General features: G+C 33.6%; 1 protein-coding gene across 17 annotated transcripts in view; it reads right to left on the reverse strand.

The window, feature by feature from the left end:
• LOC129005957 (RIMS-binding protein 2-like) overlaps positions 1-18,694 on the reverse strand; it is a 245,772-nt gene extending 227,078 nt beyond the window's left edge. For all 17 annotated transcript variants that reach the window (XM_054435014.1, XM_054435013.1, XM_054435010.1 and 14 more), the window contains exon 1: positions 18,584-18,694. The gene's annotated coding sequence lies outside the window, so the exon portion shown is untranslated. The remainder of the gene's footprint in view (positions 1-18,583) is intronic.
• Between the last annotated feature and the right edge of the window lie 3,052 nt (positions 18,695-21,746).

The following is a 21,746-nucleotide window of genomic DNA, read 5'->3' on the forward strand; positions in this document are numbered from 1 at the left end:
CGGGATTTGAACCTGGGATCTTGAAGATCGAAGCCCTCCGCTCTACGAATAGACCAGTTCCCACCCGACCTCCCTTTCATACTGAGTGACAAAATAGTATGCAGATTTTGTTTTAACTGTGATAATAATAGTACGTCGACTTCTATTATAATAATTATATTCTTCATTCAAATAATTATTCACAGTTATTCTTATAAACTCACGGAAGTCCTGGATACGCAATCATTTCCAGGTTTCAAAGTGGCTATACAGTTCCAGGCGTTCAGAGTAAAATATTAATATTAAATTATTTACACAACATTACGGACCCATACAGGTTTCTTGACATTGGTTGTAGGCTTTTAAGGGCAGAGTATACTATTGAATCTTGATATTCGGGGGATAAAAAGGCAAAGATACTGGCCGAAGTTTCGCGCTGCATCAATCATTCAGGGCAAACTAAAACTCAATCCTCAAAACATGCGAAACGTCTGCCACTATATTTGCTAATCCAACGGGGCAGCTTCAACCGTTTGTTTTGATTGTGGAAGCCTACCATGAATACATTACAGCTTCTCACGCGTAGCTTGTACATCATAGCAGAGTTTCAAAATTGCAATGCGAAATAAACGTATCTCATTATGACGCTACATGTTTGAATCCTTCGTGTACCCGAGACTCGTATAATATATAGGTATGGCTTTTGGCAGTGAGACGCTGAGACCAAGGTTTATTGAAGGACACGTATTATATAATTCTTGATACATGATAGAGCAATTGACAGATTGGTATAACAAACGTAATTAACGGTATCAACAAACTGGCACAGATGTAGTCCGGAGCTATGTACACATTGACATTCACGCACGCACAAACAGAGATGCCTTTCAAAATCCACTTTTTTGGTTCAGGGGAACCCAAACAGACATTTCCACCCAAAACTCAAACGCGAACTTACAAAAATAATAATAGTTGAGTAACATTGCCTCACCCAACCACATGATTAAATAACAATAGTTTGCATTATCATTTGTTATATCACAAAATCGATAACAACTGGCGATTAATCGAAGGAGTCGCTTAATAAAGTTATGCCGATGTGAGGATTCAAAGCAGCTCAGTTGAGAGTTTAGGACCACTGCAGGCGAGGTAATATCAATGGTCGATAAGGAGTATATCATCCACCCTGACACCGATATGACGATGATAATGTGTTAATTGCCTTTTGCTGCTAAATATGAGTGCGTCAGTCGATATAAGCTCGAGTTGTTCCGTTACTATGTTTTAAAAAGCATAATAAACAGCATAGATAAACCAACTGTGCTAGAACGATAATCGAATTGTCTAAGAATTATTATAAGAAGTATTTTTCATAGGTGAAGTATGTCTTAGTTGATTATTTTTTTTAACTACAAACTAATTCCTGGGGATAATGTTAAGTTGAATTATTATTAAATTAAAAAAGTTAAATGGATTTTGAATGAACCTAACCTGTTAAAATCAGACATCCTAAAAACCAGACATTTATTTAATGGAGACAGAGGTAGGTAGCCTATACTATAATTTTAAAACACGAAACATATTTGGGCATACTTTAAATGTTGTCATATTTTTCTGAAAACCATAACTTAGTCGTAAATGTAGGCTACATTGATGAATGCGTATAATCATAGAATCACCAACAAACGTTGCAAGTAAAATATAGTAGTATTTGGAATTAGCATATTTATTGATAAAAATAGCCACTGCCAGCTAAATGTTGGTAATGGATTTATGGGTTTATTGATGTTACAAAAAATATAATCTACCTTCCCCGTAGTGCCAAACCTAAGCACTCCTTAAGGCATTTAAAAAGGAATAACATATTACTTGTCAATGTAAATATATTAGTTAAAATCCAATCAGACGAATTGAAATTTGCTTAGTTTGCAGGTTCTCTGCGGCGGGGGTATTCTCTTATTAGGCCTATTAGTTTTTCTAGAACAGATTTTAGCGAATTTCCCATATAGGGAATAAGTACTCATGGTAAGACCTGGACCCGGGACCGATTTAATTTTTTATTTTGAGGTCCCTAGAGGCCAAAAACACCATCCGTTCAAATTCATATATATATATATATATATATATATATATATATATGTGTGTGTGTGTGTGTGTGTGTGTGTGTGTGTGTGTCCGTTAGCACGATAACTCAAGCAAAAATGATCCGATTTTGATGAAATTTGGTACAAACGTGTAAACCTACGTTTATTCGAACGAGTTCGCGATCCAGCATAATCGGACCATGGGAACGGGGGTTTATGGGGGGTTTTATGGGGTGAAAATGGGGTTTTCCCGTTTTTGACCCTAAAAACAAAAAATTTTGCAATTTCTTTTTAAACCGTTTTGTAGAGCTTAAAAAAAGAAATAATTTAGTATATTGAAGCGCTGTTGTATGCCTAACGGTCACGGAGAAAATTCAAAAATGGTGTAATTTTAAATTCCCATGTTATTCTTATGGCGAAAATGAAAATTGCTGTAGTTTACTTGTTTATGGACATATATTGATAATATTTGGCAAATTTATTCATTTCATCCTATACTATTGAGGTATGGTCAACAAATACTTTTTACCTTCCCCGTAGCAGCAAACCTAAGCACTCGTTAAATCTAATGTTATTTAAATAGGGAATAAATATGTCTTATTTATGGAAATATTTTAGTAAAAATGTAATCAGACAAGTTGAAATTCGCTTAGTCTGCAGGTTTGCTGCGGCGGGGGTATTTCATTTTAAAATGGAAACAGAAAATGTATGTAAACATCCAAACACATGCGACCACGACACGTAAAAGGAACGTAAATATTATTAAATATCATATTGCTTTCTAAGTGTGACGGTATACAGCACAAGATGACCGTTGACCACAATATGATGTATGTGTAGGCCTACTGAGTAGTATAGTTTGTCGCGGCCGTTTTTTGGGGTGCGGCATTTTTGGGCCAACTCCCCGCCCCATGCCTAATTGCTAGTACATCTACCATTCCCCTTTCTAGTTGTTCTTGATATGTCAATATGTTGTTGTCTATATTTCTATTTCAAATCCACATCCATTCACATGTATGTGCGTGGTTTGCACATGCTCCTGGCTCATGGTGCGGGCGTGATCCTGGTCGCGGGCGTGCTCCCTTGGACATCCTTTGCGGAAATCCACGAATTCTGGCTACTTGGGAACCCAAGCCATTTGACATACAATAAATCACCCTTTCTCCTAATTACCTTCTCTACCAAATACATGTCTTTATACTTGGTCTTTAACAACTCCTCTGTATAGAATCCTCCCCTAATTATATTGCCATTTTCATCTTTCAAGATATAAGTCACAGGCTTTGTATTCTTAACTTCTGCTATTGTAAATAACTCCCCTGTCCAATTTGGGGTATATCCTTTACTAAACACATGTTTATACTTGGAAATTCTCACGCTATCACCTACCTTATATCTTGGCTTTTTAACTTGCACTACTTTAGAAGTCAACCTCTCATGCACATATTTACTATTTTTAACATTCACTTGGTTAGGCTTCATTCCTATAGATCTATGCACTTTATTATCATATTTTCGAATTAACTTTGGAAGTAAATCCAACCATTTATAACTTCCCTGAGCACTAAATTCCCTATATAACCAATTCTTTAAAGTTCTCTGGAACCTCTCCACAATTGCAGCCTTAGTTGTAGAAAATGTGTGATAGTGATTAATATTTAATTTTTTCATTAGTTTGCTAAAATATTGATTAAAAAATTCTTTTCCATTGTCAGATTGAATGTTTTTAACCCCCTTTGGTAGAATGGTTTTAATGGCTTCTGTAACCACTAACCCTGTCTTATTCTTTAGTAGAGCAGCATAAGCTTTTTTAGAAAATGTATCTATTAAAGTTAAAATATATTTATTGCCAGAATTTTCTCTAGCATAGTTTTGCATATCAATTAAATCTATTTGTATGGTTTCGTTTATACCCAATACTTTAAAAGACCTTCTAACAAAACTCTTTCTTGCAGGTTTATGAAGTTCGTATGCAATTTCATTCATTTTTTATAACATCATCCTTTCCTGTAACTGTAAATACATTACCATTAGCCCCAATCAATAGATTATCTTCCATTCTTTTAAATACATAGTTTTCTGGTATATATGGTCTATTATCTATATACTTAAATCCACTCAAAGATGTGGGGTCAGCAACTAATAAATCAGGATTATATTCCATCAAATTAAAATTTTTTTCTCCATATACAAATTTTGATCCATCGTAATGCATAGCTTGTGACATTAGACAAATATCATCCAAATGTTCCCCCTCTGGTAGATTCCTTATAAATTGTTTTTTGGCATCCCAACATTTTTCTTTTTTATCAAAAGTTATAGTCTGTTCTTTTATAACACAATCAGTGTCATCAATGGCAGGTTTAACACGTACTAACCTTTTACTATTAAAACTCCAATAGCCTGCTTCCATTTTTGGAACTTGTGAAACATTCACAGCATCTTTACTATCTGTACCTTCCATCAAATTACTAATTTTCTGTTTCTTAGCATTCCATTCACCATTCTCTGATTCTAAAAATTCATAATTATTATCGTCTTGTACAAATTTACCATCTTCTTTTCGTATTAAAGTCTGTTGTAAAGTGGGCACATCATCTAAACTTTCACCCTTTTCTACATTAGTAATTTTCCGTTTCTTAGCATTCCAAACACCATTCTCTGATTCAAAAAATTCATAATTATTATTATCTTGTACAAATGTACCACCATCTTTTCGTATTAAAGTCTGTTGTAAAGTGGCCACATCATCTAAACTTTCACCCTTTTCCACATTAGTAATTTTCTGTTTTTTAGCATTCCAATTTTTATTCTTGGATTCTAAAAACTCATATTTAGTTTTACCTTGTAAAAACACATCACCTTTTCTAGTTAATGTCTGTCCCAAAGTCGACACATCATCTACAAACTCTCCATCTTTAACATTACCAATTTTATGGTTTAAACCATTCCAACAATCGTCTTGTAAATTTAAAGTAGGTTCATTACTCATGATTGCCGCCCTAGGTTCTGCAGGCTTATTATATGGATTATATAAACGATAAAATTTATCTATAAACATATTTTTATTTAATAAATAATTCCGCTTTCTCTCAATTCCTCAATAATGGAATCTATTTCATTATCCACTCCCGAGTTACCAGCTTGGCGACTTAGCCATAGCAGTCTTAACCTATCTACAAGCTCATTAGGATCATCCCAATAAATATAGTCTATTTTATTACCAGTCACTTGCCTCAAACCTTCACCAACAGATCTAAATAGAGGTTTAATTATATTAAGATATTTAGTATGTCTATTACTTGAAATTGGTGCACCATCTTTGTAACTCTTTAAATGTCCATTTGTAGCTTCCAAAATCTCTTTATAATTTTGCAAATCAGCCTGAGTATAATCCTCAGGTTCTTTTAAAGTTAACAATTCCCACAAACCTTTTGTTCCCTTGTAGGTTTTATTTGCAACTGTAACATCATCATTGCCAATTTCAACTTCTTTATTTCCAATAAAAAATTTATTTGCTTCTCGTCTAATACCATATGTGGTGTCTGTCATACTACTTTTACTGAGGTAATTTCCTAAATAGTCTGATGCTAAAAGACCAAAATCTAATTTCTGTGGGGTGTGTGGTTGTAATGGTTGTAATCTTGGTATCATTGGTATTCTAGATGGAGTCATTGGGAGAATCTCCATTCGTGGCCTCTCTGATGTGATTTTTTTTAATTCTTTTAATGGCTCTATTAAAGGTTGGAATGTTTGGAACCTCTCTTCAGCCTCTAGAAACTTGCCACGTTTCAAAGCTCTATATTTCTCTCGTATTTGATTTGCAGAGTCAACCAATTCTTGTTGAATGTTTTTCATCTTTTATTTACATTTTATTTATCTCATTTGACAAAGGATTGTACTCAAACACTTTATCGTGTATTATCAAACAATATGCAGATGTATTTGCTGGCACATTTTCTGCAGTTTCAATCTCTAATTTAATATCAACAATTCCTTCCTTCACTGTTTCATTTTGTCTAGAACAGTCTATTACAATTAGTGGATATTTCTTCATAAACTCAGCTCTACTAATCATAGGATCTGGGATAGTATTATAGTAATTCTCTCTAAACCTCATAAACATCTCATAAGCTTTAGAGACATCTCCATGTTCAAAGTCAAGATTTAAATCACTATAAGGATAATATTCAGAGTTTAGAAATACTTTGAGATTTTTTAATTTACAGTGATCAAATTCATCAGTTCTTTTTCGTGCACTATTATCTCTAGCTGTTTGGAAACCAAATATAATATACCTAGGCTTCTCCAAACTTGAAGACGTCTTTACTGACCATGTATGTCTTGTGGTATTGGGATATGATGGAAGTTCATGCAGCTCTAAACTTCTAAATGCAATTTGCAAATTTTTATTTTGCAATAACATCTTTTGTAATTGTAACTTCTCCCCATCTGATGGTATCACATGTGGCATAACCCATTGAATGGAGTTAAGTGTAATTTTGGGAATTGTATCAGCAGTGCCACTGGCTGGAGCATTAGTGGTTGTTAATATGCAATTCAAATCATTTTTGGATCTTTTCAACACCAATTCTTGTTTGACATTTACTAAAACCTTATTAAAATCCTCAAACACACCCATTAACAACTCTAATGGCAAACATGTACTAAACTTTCCACCTTTATGGAACTCTTTTAAATTCGTGTCAGAATCAAATGCCACATTTGACAATTTAGTAGTTTTATTGTAAGAGCTCAATATTTTCATAAGACTAGAGATTCCTGGGTTTCTTACAATGTCAATTTCTTTACCTGCAACTTCGTATCTAATTTCATCAAATAAGAACGCAAATGCATTATTTATAAAATGACCTTTATCATGATTTTCAATTTCTCCCTTAATATACAGATAACTCCTACATGGGAGAGTTAACAAATCTTGATTATTAATACATATTCGAATTTCATCAGAATTATTTATTGCTAAAGTGTTGTGGGGAACATATGAGTGATTTGTAATTTTAACCACACTATCGTCGAATTGGGATTTCCCTGTAACGTCTAGAAAATCTTCCATTTTTATTAATAGAAAATTTTAACTTTAGTCCTATTGACTTTAGGAACCTAGCATTTTGTACACTTATAGATAAATTCTTATAAATTCTCATATCTTTTTTATATGACAAGTAATTGTAGTTTCTTCTCCATTAAAGTCAATTGCCTTGTCGTGCTGATCGGCAAATGTAATACTGACAACATCTAAGCTTCTCTTATTTACAGGAAAATATATAATATTTCTTGGAACTTCAATAATTTTGTAGCCAGGAGGAGCTTCTGGATAAAAGCTATGTATGGTGTGTGATTTGTTGCCATTTAAATAGGATCCGTTTGCAATATTACATTTTACTCTAATCACATTTACATTATTAATGTTTATTTTATTTGTAGATTCGAATGGAATACCAGGAGTAGAAACTCCTTTAAATCCCAATAAAACAGAACCTAAACAAGGCTTTGTAAAATCAAACACATGGACAGAATGTAATGACGCTTTCATACTTTGATTATTAGCTGTAAGGAAAAATTCTGGGATTTGTTTTTGAATTTCCTTTGCAAGCTCAACCACCTCATATGTACCTTCAGAAATTTCTATTATAATTGGAGCTTTGTGGTCATAAAAGAAAACATCATCACCTTCTCCAATGGTTAATTTGTTGCCTTTAAGTTGATTTAATTTTGGAATAAGCCCTTTGAATATAAGTTTGACTTTAGTATTAATTAATGCTTCTCCATTTTTATCCATTATAACTTTAAGTTTGCCATCTAATAAATTGTTTAAATCATCAACTAAGATCTCTCCTTTTGGTAATGCTATTTTCTCTACTTTGTAATATGTTAAAGTATTTAGAGGTTTTTTAACATTAAATATAGAATTATAACTTTGAAAATCTACTAATCCAATTACATAATCATCATTTAATTCTATGGGAGGAAAGAACACTGACTTTAGCTCTGGCTCTGTACCCGAAAATGTTATAGTAAATGAATCCATTTTTATAAAGAAATATTTTTTATGAATGATAAACATAAAATTCCACAAATAGAACTATTTAAATCTTGTATTTGATCGGTTGTATAGTAGATTTTATATCCCTCAAAATATTTAATTACTTCTTTCGGAGGTTGGATCCCAAATGGGTCAAAATAAATTACAATATCTTTATTTTTACGATATGCTGTCCAGTGTGTACCAGATGAACTGTCTAAGTTAACTATTCCGCACTCTTTTACTCTTGGTGTTAGATATTTTTGCTCGTTTTTTAGGTACACCCCCCTGAAGTGAGGCACGTCTTTTGCGGCCTCTAACAGCTGATAGTTGTCCATCTTTTTTATTAAATTTTAATCCCATTCCCATTTTTGCTTTTGCCTTCATCAAATTCGTTACAGCATAAGCAGCAGCTTTTTCAGCGAGACTTGCATCCTTGGCCGTAACTCTAGTCCAAGCTAAGTCTGCTAATCTCATGTCTGCTTTGTTCCGAGCAGTGGTATCGGGATTATTCATGTAGAATATGTCATGCTCTTTACAATAAGAGTCTAACTTATTTTTTGGAGGTACATTTTTAGCTAAATTCTCACGTATATTCGTTCCAGGTCCACAGTACTGATAGGTTGGTATGTGAAGTGGGAATGGAAGGTTATTTATAAGAGTATTCAATAACCCTCGACCCCTGTAAGGCTTTAGGAATAAACCTTTGCCCTTTTTACATGTTTTCTTATCATTTTTTACCATTTTTATTATATAAAAAATGTCTTTTATTCAACAAAAACACAAATTTAAAATAGTACATACTAAGGAAAATATACCAAAGAAGTTGGGTCTATTTCCTACCAATATTCGATGTGTTATTTGTGGTCCAAGTGGAAGTGGGAAGACGGTTGTAATTTATAATTTAATTGTAAGAAAGGAAGGATTAAAATTTACAAACTTATATTTAATATCTAAATCTTTAGAACAAGAAAAATATAAAAAAATAATTGAAATATTTAGCTTGTGTGACGAAGTGAAATTACACACGTTTACTGACTGTGAAATCACACCAAATGATGTAAAATCACAGTCAGTTGTTGTATTTGATGATATAAATAGTCCAAATATTACACAATTTTTCTCAATGGGTCGACATAAAAATATTAACTGTTTTTACTTGTGTCAATCTTACAGCAAAGTACACAAACATTTACGTGATAATGTAAATTTTCTAATATTATTCAAACAAGATGATTTAAATTTAAAACATGTATATCACAATCATGTTGGTAATGACTTTTCATTTGACCAATTTAAAAATCTCTGTCATCAATGTTGGGATAAAACTAAATATGGCTTTTTCGTAATAGACAAAGAAAGGTCAAAGAATAATGGTAAATATAGATTTATGTTCGACCAATTCTATCAAGAGGATGGTAAGGGTAAATAAATGAAAGACTGAAAGCTTTTTAACATTTACATTTATTTTGCAGCATTGAATAACACATACAAATCTACACATACAATTTATTGGCTATGTTTGATCAATTTTATAATGACCAAGCGCAAAAGTATTGATGCCATCTTCCAGAATAAACCTCTTGTCATCGTCAAATGATAGTACTTTCTTGTTCATGGTTAAGGTTTGAAGATGATGGTTTGTAGATTTGATTCTTGTCACATTCTCATAGTAATCTTGCCCAGTTGCAAGACAGTTCAAATAATGATGATGTCTAAGGAGATGTTTAACTGTAGCACCATCAGCTCCTTTAGCTTTCTTGACCTCTAAAGCTTGCTTGTCTTCTTCATATAACCATTTAAGAGGAATGTAAGAATATAACTTTGGTCTTAAACCACAATATTCATACATAATATGACCATCTAATTCGTCTTTAAACTTGCCTGTGACTTTTTTATTTTTATCAGAGTATAAGAAATGGTCTTTACTATATCCAGAAGTATCAAAATAGTGCAAGTCACATTCTATTTCCTTGTAAAAGTCCTCTGTAACTATAGAATACATTAAAGAATCTGTATCTGTCATTAGAAATCTTTTGTTCTTAAATTTTGACATATAATTATAGTGGAAATCATACATTATTACTTTACTTATATCCAAAATGGTCATGCCTAAATATATAGGCTTATTAAACTTTACAACTAATTTATTCAAATGTATAGCATGCAAATTGTTATCGAACTTTTTGCTACAGTCAAACCTTGGATTAGTGACATATTTTGTTAATAGTGACTCATCCTTGAGATATATATCACGAAACTTGCGTTGATTCATAATTGTTCGACCAAAGAGACTATTATTTAGCAATTTGTAAAAGTCTTTTTCGAAATCATTTTTAGCACTTTTTCGTTTTTCAATATTAAAATTAATATAGGGTGCAAGCCATTTTGATTGTCTAAATTTTAAAATTCTATGGTATTTTGTTACAACCAAACCTAATTCCTCATATTTTTGTAATGCTTTATAATGTAAAATATATTTAGTTTTGTCATTTAAATTTGGTATTAATTTGCCATTCATTTTCTCTGGTGCTAATGGATAGTCATTATGTAAATCATGTAAGCTTTTATCATATTTTAAATCAACTTCTAAAATGTATCCAAACTCATCATTTTGATTATATTTGTATATTTTATAGTCTACCTCATTTGTCCAATGAAATCCATCCACAGGTAGTTGCTCACACATTGCTGTGGAGTATAGTGAGTTACAATCTAAATATATTAAATACACACTCTCTTGATTGGGGTCATAGTGTTCACCCATATATTTATTATTGGCTTTTGCATAGCGTGTGGAAATCATACTGACTCCTCCTCTAATTGCACTTTCTATGAACAAATGCATGTCAATATCTTGAAATAGTTGTAATTTTATACCAGTCATTCTAAGACAGGCCTCCCATGTTAATCCAGGAAGTGAATACATATGTACAGGGTCAAGTTTATAATCCTTTAAACACAGGTCTCTAAATGTCTCAAAGACGTCAGCCAGTAGCAATACATCTGTTTTAAGATATAAATCATGATATTCTTGTAAATTATTTATATTAAAATGGGTCCAGACATTTTTTGCATGTTCATATTCAATGGGAGAGATATGTTCTTTAGTTAGAGTACTATAAAATGTTTCAATTGGGGGTAGAGACTCTGCAAACTTATCTGGTCCCGTCATATATTCATAGGGATATACACCTTTACGTTGTAGTAGTGGATTTTGTATGAATCTAAATGTGTTTAAATTGGAAGCCAATTTATACAATGGAAGGGATAGAAAGTTGTATGAATCTAAAAATACTAAATCATCGATAGAGAATGAAATATACTTTTCCATATCCTTAGCTATACAATTAATTTTACGATTATTAAACTTCCCTAAATGTTGCATTATTATGTGACCATCATAATTTTTTAAGTTATGGAAGAATACTGGGATTTTCTTTGTTACTTTATAGTTTAAATTACAATCATTGTGGGCAGCTCCACGGTATTGGCCATTTGAATGACAATGATCACGTACCCTATCAAAATATAGGGGCTTTTCACAAATGTGACAATGCGTCGAGTTTTGGAAAGATGCCTCTTGCTCTTGAGTCATTTGAAGGGGAATATATATTGACATTTGACTTTTAATGAAGTCATAAGTCAGAAATAATCTTTCGAAAAACACATCCATAACATTTGTGCCACTGTACAACTCTTCAGAAATAATTTTTGAATCTTTTACTACAACAAATGCAAATCCCGATGGAGTATGTATATTAGAGTTTATAAAGCATTCAAAATCTGCATAAATTACATATGGGGCTTTAAGTTGATATTTATAATTTTTAAATTGTAACGTATCTTGTTTAGACATTTCCACTCGTTGGGCATCAAAGTTTTTACAATATATTGTGTGACGTTCTAATATATCATTAGTGTAAAAATGTTGTAAACACAACTTACAAAAATACTTCTTATTGTTATCTTTTGTAGACCGTAGCATTAACCTATCAAAATCACGAATTAAACAGTAATGGGATTTACGACCTTCTTGTAATAATAATAAATCTACGTGAGTATTACTATTTAGTTTGCTTGTTCTTAATGGATATACACATTTCTGGTCTTCAACCCCAAATACATTAATACTTATATTATTTTGTATTTCAAATTTATCTATATCAGATATTTTCACAGGATACTTTATGTTTGTCATATTCAACTGATTTTCATAGGGTGTATAGTTCGAGACCCTTTCAGCATGTTCATTAAAGTTCCTTGGGTATAAAGCTGCTAAAATTGACCAAAGAAAACATTTATTGTCTGAATTTTTTATATTTAGAACTGCATGTTTTGATTGAATACTTTTTGGCGTGGGAATATATGACTTTGGAGTTAGGGGCTTATACTTGTAAACATGCAACTGCCAATATTTAGTATGGTCATATATCCATCCACTGCCTTGGGCTTGATATTTGTGTATGGAAGCATCAATCTTTAAAAGTGCATTATCAATTTGAGACTTTAAATCTCTCTTCTCAATAGTTAAGGTAGTAAGGCTTCTAAAATCCGCAATACATTCTTTCTCATTAACTAATTTTCCATTTTGATTCATTGAATATTTTATAAATTTGATTCTCCTTACTAAAGTCCATTTTATCGGAAGAGGACAAGACTTGAGAGTATTTTCGAGTTCAGCTCTAATTGATTCGCCAACAAATTTAATCATCGTGTATGGACAATTGATACAAGAATTGGCATGTCTTCTAAAATGTCCAACAACATTTGTTTTACAGAAATTACAAGTCTTATGACTTTGTAATATGTGTGAATTTAGAGCCATGTTATTATCACAGATTAAATCACAAACCTTGCACAGTTTCACCTTCATTTGATGTATTACCTTGTAGTGACGAATCAGATTGCTCTTGTTGGAGAGTGACACGGAGCAGTGTTGACATGACGGCTTCATGTTTAGGAATGAGGTCTGGGGCCGATGCCACCTCTATATATAGACTTTTTGAAATTTTGAAATTTTTGAAATTTATAAAATTTTAGAAATTGAAAAATATTTACAATTTAACTAGAAATCATCCACCCAAGACTTAATCAAGAGCTGCCACTAGACATGAGAAGACCGGCCATGAGTCGGGAGTATGCCCACGACCGGGAGCACGCCCGCGACCGGGAGTATGCCCGCGACCAGGATCGCGCCCGCGCCATGAGCCGGGAGCACGTGCAAACCACGCTCGATTTTGTGAATGGGTGTGGATTTGAAATAGAAATATATATTGACATATCAAATCAGTCAATATAACATCTGGAAAGGGGAATGGTAGATGTACTCACAATTAGGCATGGGCGGGGAGTTAGCCCAAAAATGTCGACCCACAAAAAACGGCACCGACAAACTATACTACTATACATATACACATGCATGGGTCAATATATTTTTTTTTTGCTTGATATCGAATATATATATAGGGAATAAGTAAGAAATAAGGTTTAACAATTATATAGGGATATTTAAGCAAAGATCAGGATTTTTGGAATTGGTGGCCAAAAAATGATCCCCATAAGAATAACATGGGAAAAACGTGTCTAAAGTGGGGTATCTTTCTGGGTTCGCCACTACTGTGTAGCACTAAAGACGTCTCTCACACAATAGTGTAACACTAAAGACGTCTCTTGCGCAATGGTGAAGCACTAAAGACGTCTCTTACACAATGGTGTAGCACTAAAGACGTCTCTCCCACAATAGTGTAACATTAAAGACGTCTCTTACACAATGGTGTAGCACTAAAGACGTCTCTCACACAATAGTGTAACATTAAAGACGTCTATTACACAATGGTGTAGTACTAAAGACGTCTCTCACACAATAGTGTAACATTAAAGACGTCTATTACGCAATGGTGTAGCACTAAAGACGTCTCTCACACAATAGTGTAACATTAAAGACGTCTATTACACAATGGTGTAGCACTAACGACGTCTCTCACACAATAGTGTAACATTAAAGACGTCTATTACGCAATGGTGAAGCACTAAAGACGTCTATTACACAATGGTGTAGTACTAAAGACGTCTCTCCCACAATAGTGTAACATTAAAGACGTCTATTACGCAATGGTGTAGCACTAAAGACGTCTCTCACACAATAGTGTAACATTAAAGACGTCTATTACACAATGGTGTAGCACTAACGACGTCTCTCACACAATAGTGTAACATTAAAGACGTCGATTACGCAATGGTGAAGCACTAAAGACGTCTATTACACAATGGTGTAGTACTAAAGACGTCTCTCCCACAATAGTGTAACATTAAAGACGTCTATTACACAATGGTGTAGCACTAACGACGTCTCTCACACAATAGTGTAACATTAAAGACATCTATTACGCAATGGTGAAGCACTAAAGACGTCTATTACACAATGGTGTAGTACTAAAGACGTCTCTCCCACAATAGTGTAACATTAAAGACGTCTATTACGCAATGGTGTAGCACTAAAGACGTCTCTCACACAATAGTGTAACATTAAAGACGTCTATTACACAATGGTGTAGCACTAACGACGTCTCTCACACAATAGTGTAACATTAAAGACGTCTATTACGCAATGGTGAAGCACTAAAGACGTCTATTACACAATGGTGTAGTACTTAAGACGTCTCTCCCACAATAGTGTAACATTAAAGACGTCTATTACGCAATGGTGTAGCACTAAAGACGTCTCTCACACAATAGTGTAACATTAAAGACGTCTATTACACAATGGTGTAGCACTAACGACGTCTCTCACACAATAGTGTAACATTAAAGACGTCTATTACACAATGGTGTAGCACTAAAGACGTCTCTCACACAATAGTGTAACATTAAAGACGTCTATTACGCAATGGTGTAGCACTAAAGACGTCTCTCACACAATAGTGTAACATTAAAGACGTCTATTACGCAATGGTGCACCATTAAAGACGTTCATAATATGTCTACTACGTTCATAATATGTCAGATAGTAAAATCAGAGGTTTATTTTTTACCATACAAATAAAGGTACAATAAATAGATTTGTGTTATTTATCAATAATTATTTTGTAAAAATGTGAGTGTGTTAGTAATTTTAATTTTTAAATCAAGTGGATTAACAACAAATTTGTATATGAATAATTTGGGTCTCTACAATAACTTGGTAAGTTTATGGGAGGGTGACGGGAGAGGGGGATAGGTTAGTTGCGCATTTGCTACCTACACTACTCCGGGTCCCGTAGGCTGGGTTATAATCCGGTAGGTTAGTTGCGCATTGACGGCTTTAACAATAGATCTCTTGAAATTATAAAGAGTAATGAAGCGTACGAAAAGGCCAATCAACTGAAATAATCCATAAAAAGATGCTACTCCCGAATTAGTTAAAAGTTAAAGTAGCATGTTCCAGTTGTAGCAATGTCTCTAGTTTTTTTACCAAAGCTGATAGCCTACAGATATTTTTTCACCGATCCTAGCCAGTAAAAAATTATGAATACAGTATGTACCATCATAGATAAAGCATACTCCCCTTAACTTGTGTTGCTTAGTCTATGGTACCATTTACCCATGTATAGCCAGCACCCTGTCACGTGAAGCCGCAATCTTCAAACTAAAAAAGTCTCACTACTCTAGCTGTGAGAGTGTCAAGTACGTGTTACAAAATGCTAAATACTCAGATAGTAAGCTAAAAACTGTCATATGAAAAAATTTAAACTTTGTCAGCATCTTATAACAAATTAAAAATATAAAACAAACCTAGCGCGCCTGTTGTTTGTAATCGAGCAATTGTCTAGTACCGGTATTACAGAAGTTACATTAAAACTAATAGTCACAATTTTCTTTGAGTTTAAAAGACCCAACTAAAAGCGTATGCAACTAATGGAAATACTCACGCTGTTAATAACAGTTATAATAAACCCGCCTTGTAAATATTTTATCATATTTCAGGAGCTGGCCTTGTTTTTAGTGTTTTCGAAAAAATATTCCCGTCTTACCCGATAGCCGCATGCTGCCGATCATGCTGGTTTGTGAACTCATTGAAGTTTATTCTGCCATATATATTCAAGACGAATTTCATCAAAATCGTACAAAAATCACTCAAATTATCGTGTTTATGGACTATATATTTCTAGTATATATATATATATATATATGTGTGTGTGTGTGTGTGTGTTTATATACACGTTTTTATATTTGTACGAATAGTATTTTGGCCTCTACTCTAGCTCTAGGACATTAAAATGAAAATTTATATCGGGACTGGCTCTAGTCTTACCGTACCACCTACGGTAATAGATACTTCCCTATAGTGAAATTCGCCAAAAATATATAAATATATAATTAAATGGCATCAATACAGCAACATAAATTAATGAAGATTTACAAATCATCGAGGGTTCTGTATATTTTTATTAATATCATGGTTTGCAATACTGATTGTTGTACTAATAAGTCATTAAATCAAATAGTCGGCTGGTTTTCATAGGTTAAATACACGTACATGTAGGTAAATAATGAAAACTCACCTTGCCCATCGATTTTGGAAGCTTCAGATGCGTTCGTAAACGTGCTTTCCTCATGGAGTTTTTAATGTAGGAAATATCAGCCTGCGTCAGAGTATTTAAGGCCACCTTGTTGTTCTTAATTTCGCCATTTATACGTTTTGCTGGCCGTTCCTCGATGCGCAACTAAACTACCTACTTAAGGTCGATTCACACACATCAGTTACGGCACGTCACAGTAAAGTCACTTCAGACACGTCACAGTTAACAAAAATATTCTATAATGGTTTTTCTATTGCGCTATCTACACCCATCCGTTGCAGTCCCGTCAGTCTCTCTGCCGGCATCCGTCAGTCAATTTAAGATTTCTTTTCACCGATATTTTTTTATTGTTCGGACGCCAGACGGAACTGTTTGATGTTAGAAAATAGTGTTATTGTTATTTAAATGGTTGCGTTTGTATTTTGAGTACTGTTTGTAACTATCAACAAGATGGACAATGATAATTTAATATAATATAGGTATATAATTTAAAATTTTTAACTGTAAATTACTGTAATTATTAGAGACGGAAGACTGACTGAAACCAACTGACGGACAATTGAATGTGAAATTGCGGATGCAACTGTGACTGGACTGTAACTGGACTGCAACTGGACTGTAACGGAACTGTGACTGGACTGATGTGTGTGAATCGACCTTAAAGGGGAACACCAGATCCCAATGCGGAACTAACCTCCCCATTATTATGGCCCTAGGGTCATTAGATGCGCAACTAACCTACCACCACGGGAGTGTTGGGAGGCACAATGAGAACACTAGCGGACTGATGTTGACCACAGGGAATATCACCACGATTTCTCTACTTGTCCGTACAAGTTGGTGTGACATGGGAATGGTTAGATCTTCACCTCATATACTAAAGGTGTTTTAAACTCCAAATAATTTAAAGCATATAAACAAAATAATATCTTTATTTTAATTTTATGATTCCTCTTTTATAGCTGTTCAGATCCAAACCATGTTTTTTACTTAATCAACAGGCGGGAGATATATACTAAGGTAAATGCTCTAGTTTTCAGTTCATGTATATTATCAACTTGCTACAAATTGGACCTTTTCAAATTAGATAAAGCTATCTGTTTGATTCTGTGAATAAATTGTATGAAAAGCAATACATTAGTTTTGGTATCGTCTACCTTTAAATTTTAAGTACATTTGATTTAGAGTAAAAATATGAAAAACTTAACTCAAAGCCATTTAGTTTTAGGAAATAACATTTTTTAAATGTTATTAATATTTTGTGAAAATTCTACTAAGTGTAATTAATACCCAGTGAGTGATGTTGCTTTTTAGTACTTGATTCAATTTTTTATTCTCAAAATAGCTTATCCCTGGGATGAGAGAGTTAGGTACACGAGGAGAGGAGATGTCTGTTATGATAAAAATAAGTATAGCTACAGCAAATCAGGTCACGTAATATTAAAAATAGTTATCTTGATTTAAGATTTAAGACGATTTAAGACAAAGGAGATGCAATAAGCCCAGTACTGCCCAAGGGAATTGCGAAATGAACAGAAACGTTTTCAAATCTTAAAAGTAGAATCCTGTCGTTGGCTACATCCTTTGCAATATTTGGTTTTTACGTTACAATTTATCTACACATAAAGCAGTAATATTCTCGATAGATTGTGAGAGTACACACTTAGAATTTTGTAATAAAATGTTATGAAAGCTTAAGATAAAATGTTATCAAATTTTCTGAATCGAATGTAGAAAAGTCTTCTAAAGGAATCATGAATGAAATATCACTAAAACGTACATTAGGTGACCTGTAAACAAGATAATAAAATCTTGATTGGTGAATGGTGAGGGTTTTCGGTGATATTCTTTGGCAAGGGTTTATATGGAAGGGGTTTGGTTAGTAGAGTAGAATCAATAAAGATTTCACCTACCTGGTACAGAGTTATCCACACTAAAGCACAAGACACATCCGCCAATATAAATGGTTATCGGTGAAAATTGATAGTTTCTCGATTTTCATAAAACAAAAAAATACTTGATCTACTCTAAATTCTAAAGTGGCGACTAGAATCTATCGACTGCCAACACAGATCCGTGCACTTCGCGCAGTGTTGTTGTCCCGGGACGGGGAAATGAAAGACCCTCCTTCTCCCTGCGAGCTACCCACGACTACTTTCATGTTGTTCGATAATTGATCTATATGTATTCTGCATGACAATCCGAACATTATTATAACCAAATATAAAACATCGCTTTGATAAAAAATGAAACTATGATATTTAATTTTTTTTTTAATAAGTGAAATAAGTTTTAAGTAATCAATTTATGATTCGATCAATTAGAGGACTGAAATTAGCACTGAAGAAGTTAAGTATCAAAATAACAATTATTGAGATATTGCAAAAACATTAGCCAAGAACATTAAATAAACAAAACTTATTGAAACTAACTAAACTTTTGAAGGTATAAATAGTCTATTTATCTAGAACTAATAGTCCGGTTGTTATTGAACGAACTACATCCGAGTTAAAACATGCAACAAATTTCAATTTCCTATTAACAGTTTATCCGTCAATTTAATCAAGATTTTTATTTTGCAAATATGTTCTTTGCATATCATGTTTGAAGGTTAACGCCTAAAACTAGCATACAACATACACTCCTTGACCCACCTACTGGCCCCTCAAAGTTAGGATTGTAAATATTTCCTCAAATTGAATGGGATGTTTGAATTAAATTAAAATATTAATACCTAGAACTTTTGAGTTCCCCTTCATGCCAAAGACACTACCCTAATCACCTTCAATACTCCATTACTCTTAAATAAAATAACAAACCTTAATTTCAGTATTCAGTATTTTAACGTGCATAACACAACGTGCATATTTTAATGCCCTACACATTTATAACAAGAATTTGCTCGTTATCACTTAGAGCATTTTCTACCGAGTTAAAACCTTTACATAATTTGTAGCAACTTTAACTTGTAGCAAGCACATCTGGTTCTGAGTGATGTTTTATCGCGAAATAATACTCTCTCAGATTTCATCATGGAAAGGAGTATGTATCACACCTCTATCACTTAAGGGAAACCATTACAGGAAATACTAATAAATACCAAATAAGGTAATGACATCCATGGGATTACCTTACGATAATCGTTTTAAAGAACTGTTATCGAAAAATAATTTGATTTTCTGATCAATTGTATTGCAAAGAGGGGATGAGATCTATTCCCAGACTACTTTTGAAAAAAAAAACCTTTACCTAGATCGATAGCTATCATAAGTTAAGATTTACTGACGTGGAATAAACTTGAGTCAACTTTGTTTTCTAAACTGACTTTTAGATTGTAAGAATTGTACTTTACATGGAGAAACTTTACACAATTGCAGTGTCTTGATTAAACAGATGTGACGGCCACGATCGTTAGGCAAGCGAGGCATATGTTTTTGTTTGTTATTCACTACCGAATATCCATCCGATTTGGTTATCACTCGTTGGCCGAGTTCTATAGTCGGTAGCAAACCATTCCAGAACAAACTATTCTGAAATATTTTGAAAATTTTCACACTGGACGTATTACGTATACCTGAACGTATACCTTAACCAAATTAACTATCCTCGTGGCTATTCGGCTGTGTGTGTACTAGAGGGTGACATTGCAGTTGAGGGGAAGACAAATTTCCCTGCGTAGCTACCGGGTGTTATATGGTAGTGGGTGGTTGAGTGGGGGAAGGTGGAAGTGGGTGGGAGAGTTAGACCTGGGTCTTTGCATCGACCATATCAGCACGGAGCTCAGCCCCACATTTAGCTTCACGGTCGCATCTATGCGTATAAAACGTGCTATTTTCTTTACGGATCTTCCTTAGGAAATAAGCTATAACCGTATGTCTCATGGTAAGACCCAGGAGCAATTTATTTGCTTCGTTCTGATGTCTCCATAGAAGCCAAAAACACACCGAAAATTAATTGGCAGGGATGGTGTTTTTGGCTTGGTCGGGTAAAATATTAAGGTTGAAGCTTTTTAATGTTGAGCGACCAAAACCAATTGCTTGGTCATCTGACTCAGATGTCATCAGTGGCACGGACTCCGATCCAGATTTTGACATAAAAATGAACAAAAAAGGAATAAACGAAGTTTCCTTTTTAACTTTAAAAGAAAAAAAATCAGATCCACAATGCATCAAAACAAAGACTATCATATATCAAGCCTCTTGTTCGTCATCGAGAGATGACAATTTCTTACCTAAAGCCTGCACAGAAAACTGTTCTGTTGCTCAACAAACCAATGTCCCTAATGTTAGTTATGATAAAGCCGTTGATATTGAAGTACAGACTTCCTGGTAAAACTTGAAAACATAAAGCCCAACCTTCAAAGTAGAGAAAAGGTGAGGCAAAAGTGTTACGTAATTCTATATAGCAATAGGTATAATCATCCAAAAGCAAAAAGAAATTCTACCTAAATGTGTCAAACCTCCTTGTAGTGAGAGTTGTAGATTAAAATGCTTCGACTATATACCAAGACCAGAGAACTAAAATATCTTCACAGTTTTGGTCACTTGGACGTGATGTCAATCACGTGATATTGACGTGATGACGTGATGACGTTGTAATCACGTGATGTCAACGTGAATTGGTTTCTCGAACGATAACAAGCATAAAACCAAAGTACAGATACGCTAATTTCTATTTGCCTGATTGGATTATTACTAAAATATTTCCTTCAAAATGTCAGAGTTATTCACGATAAAAAGGTATCTAGGTTTGCTGCTATTATAATGCTAATAAAGTGTGTTTCTAGTGAAATGTTAATTGATTAGAAAAGAAAATTCGAAATATTGTCAAAATACATCCCTAAAATTTAAATACATTGAAATATTTGGCAACTCTCTTGATAGTTAAAAAGAAGTACAACATCCCATCGAAGAATGAACAAGATGTGTAACGCCAAGGACTCATTCATCCAAGTGTTGATGCTGTAAATGTGCAACATAGGTGCCCAAGTAAAAAAGATGAGGTTGTTCACAAAGGGCCAAAAACACCTTCATTCTCATATCACGTAATTGATGGGGCAACACGTAAAGAGGTGTG

The sequence above is a fragment of the Macrosteles quadrilineatus genome, unplaced genomic scaffold, assembly GCF_028750875.1.
Source record: "Macrosteles quadrilineatus isolate MER2022 unplaced genomic scaffold, UCM_ALF_1.0 Scaffold_47__1_contigs__length_942521, whole genome shotgun sequence".
In the NCBI taxonomy this organism is placed as follows: domain Eukaryota; kingdom Metazoa; phylum Arthropoda; class Insecta; order Hemiptera; family Cicadellidae; genus Macrosteles; species Macrosteles quadrilineatus.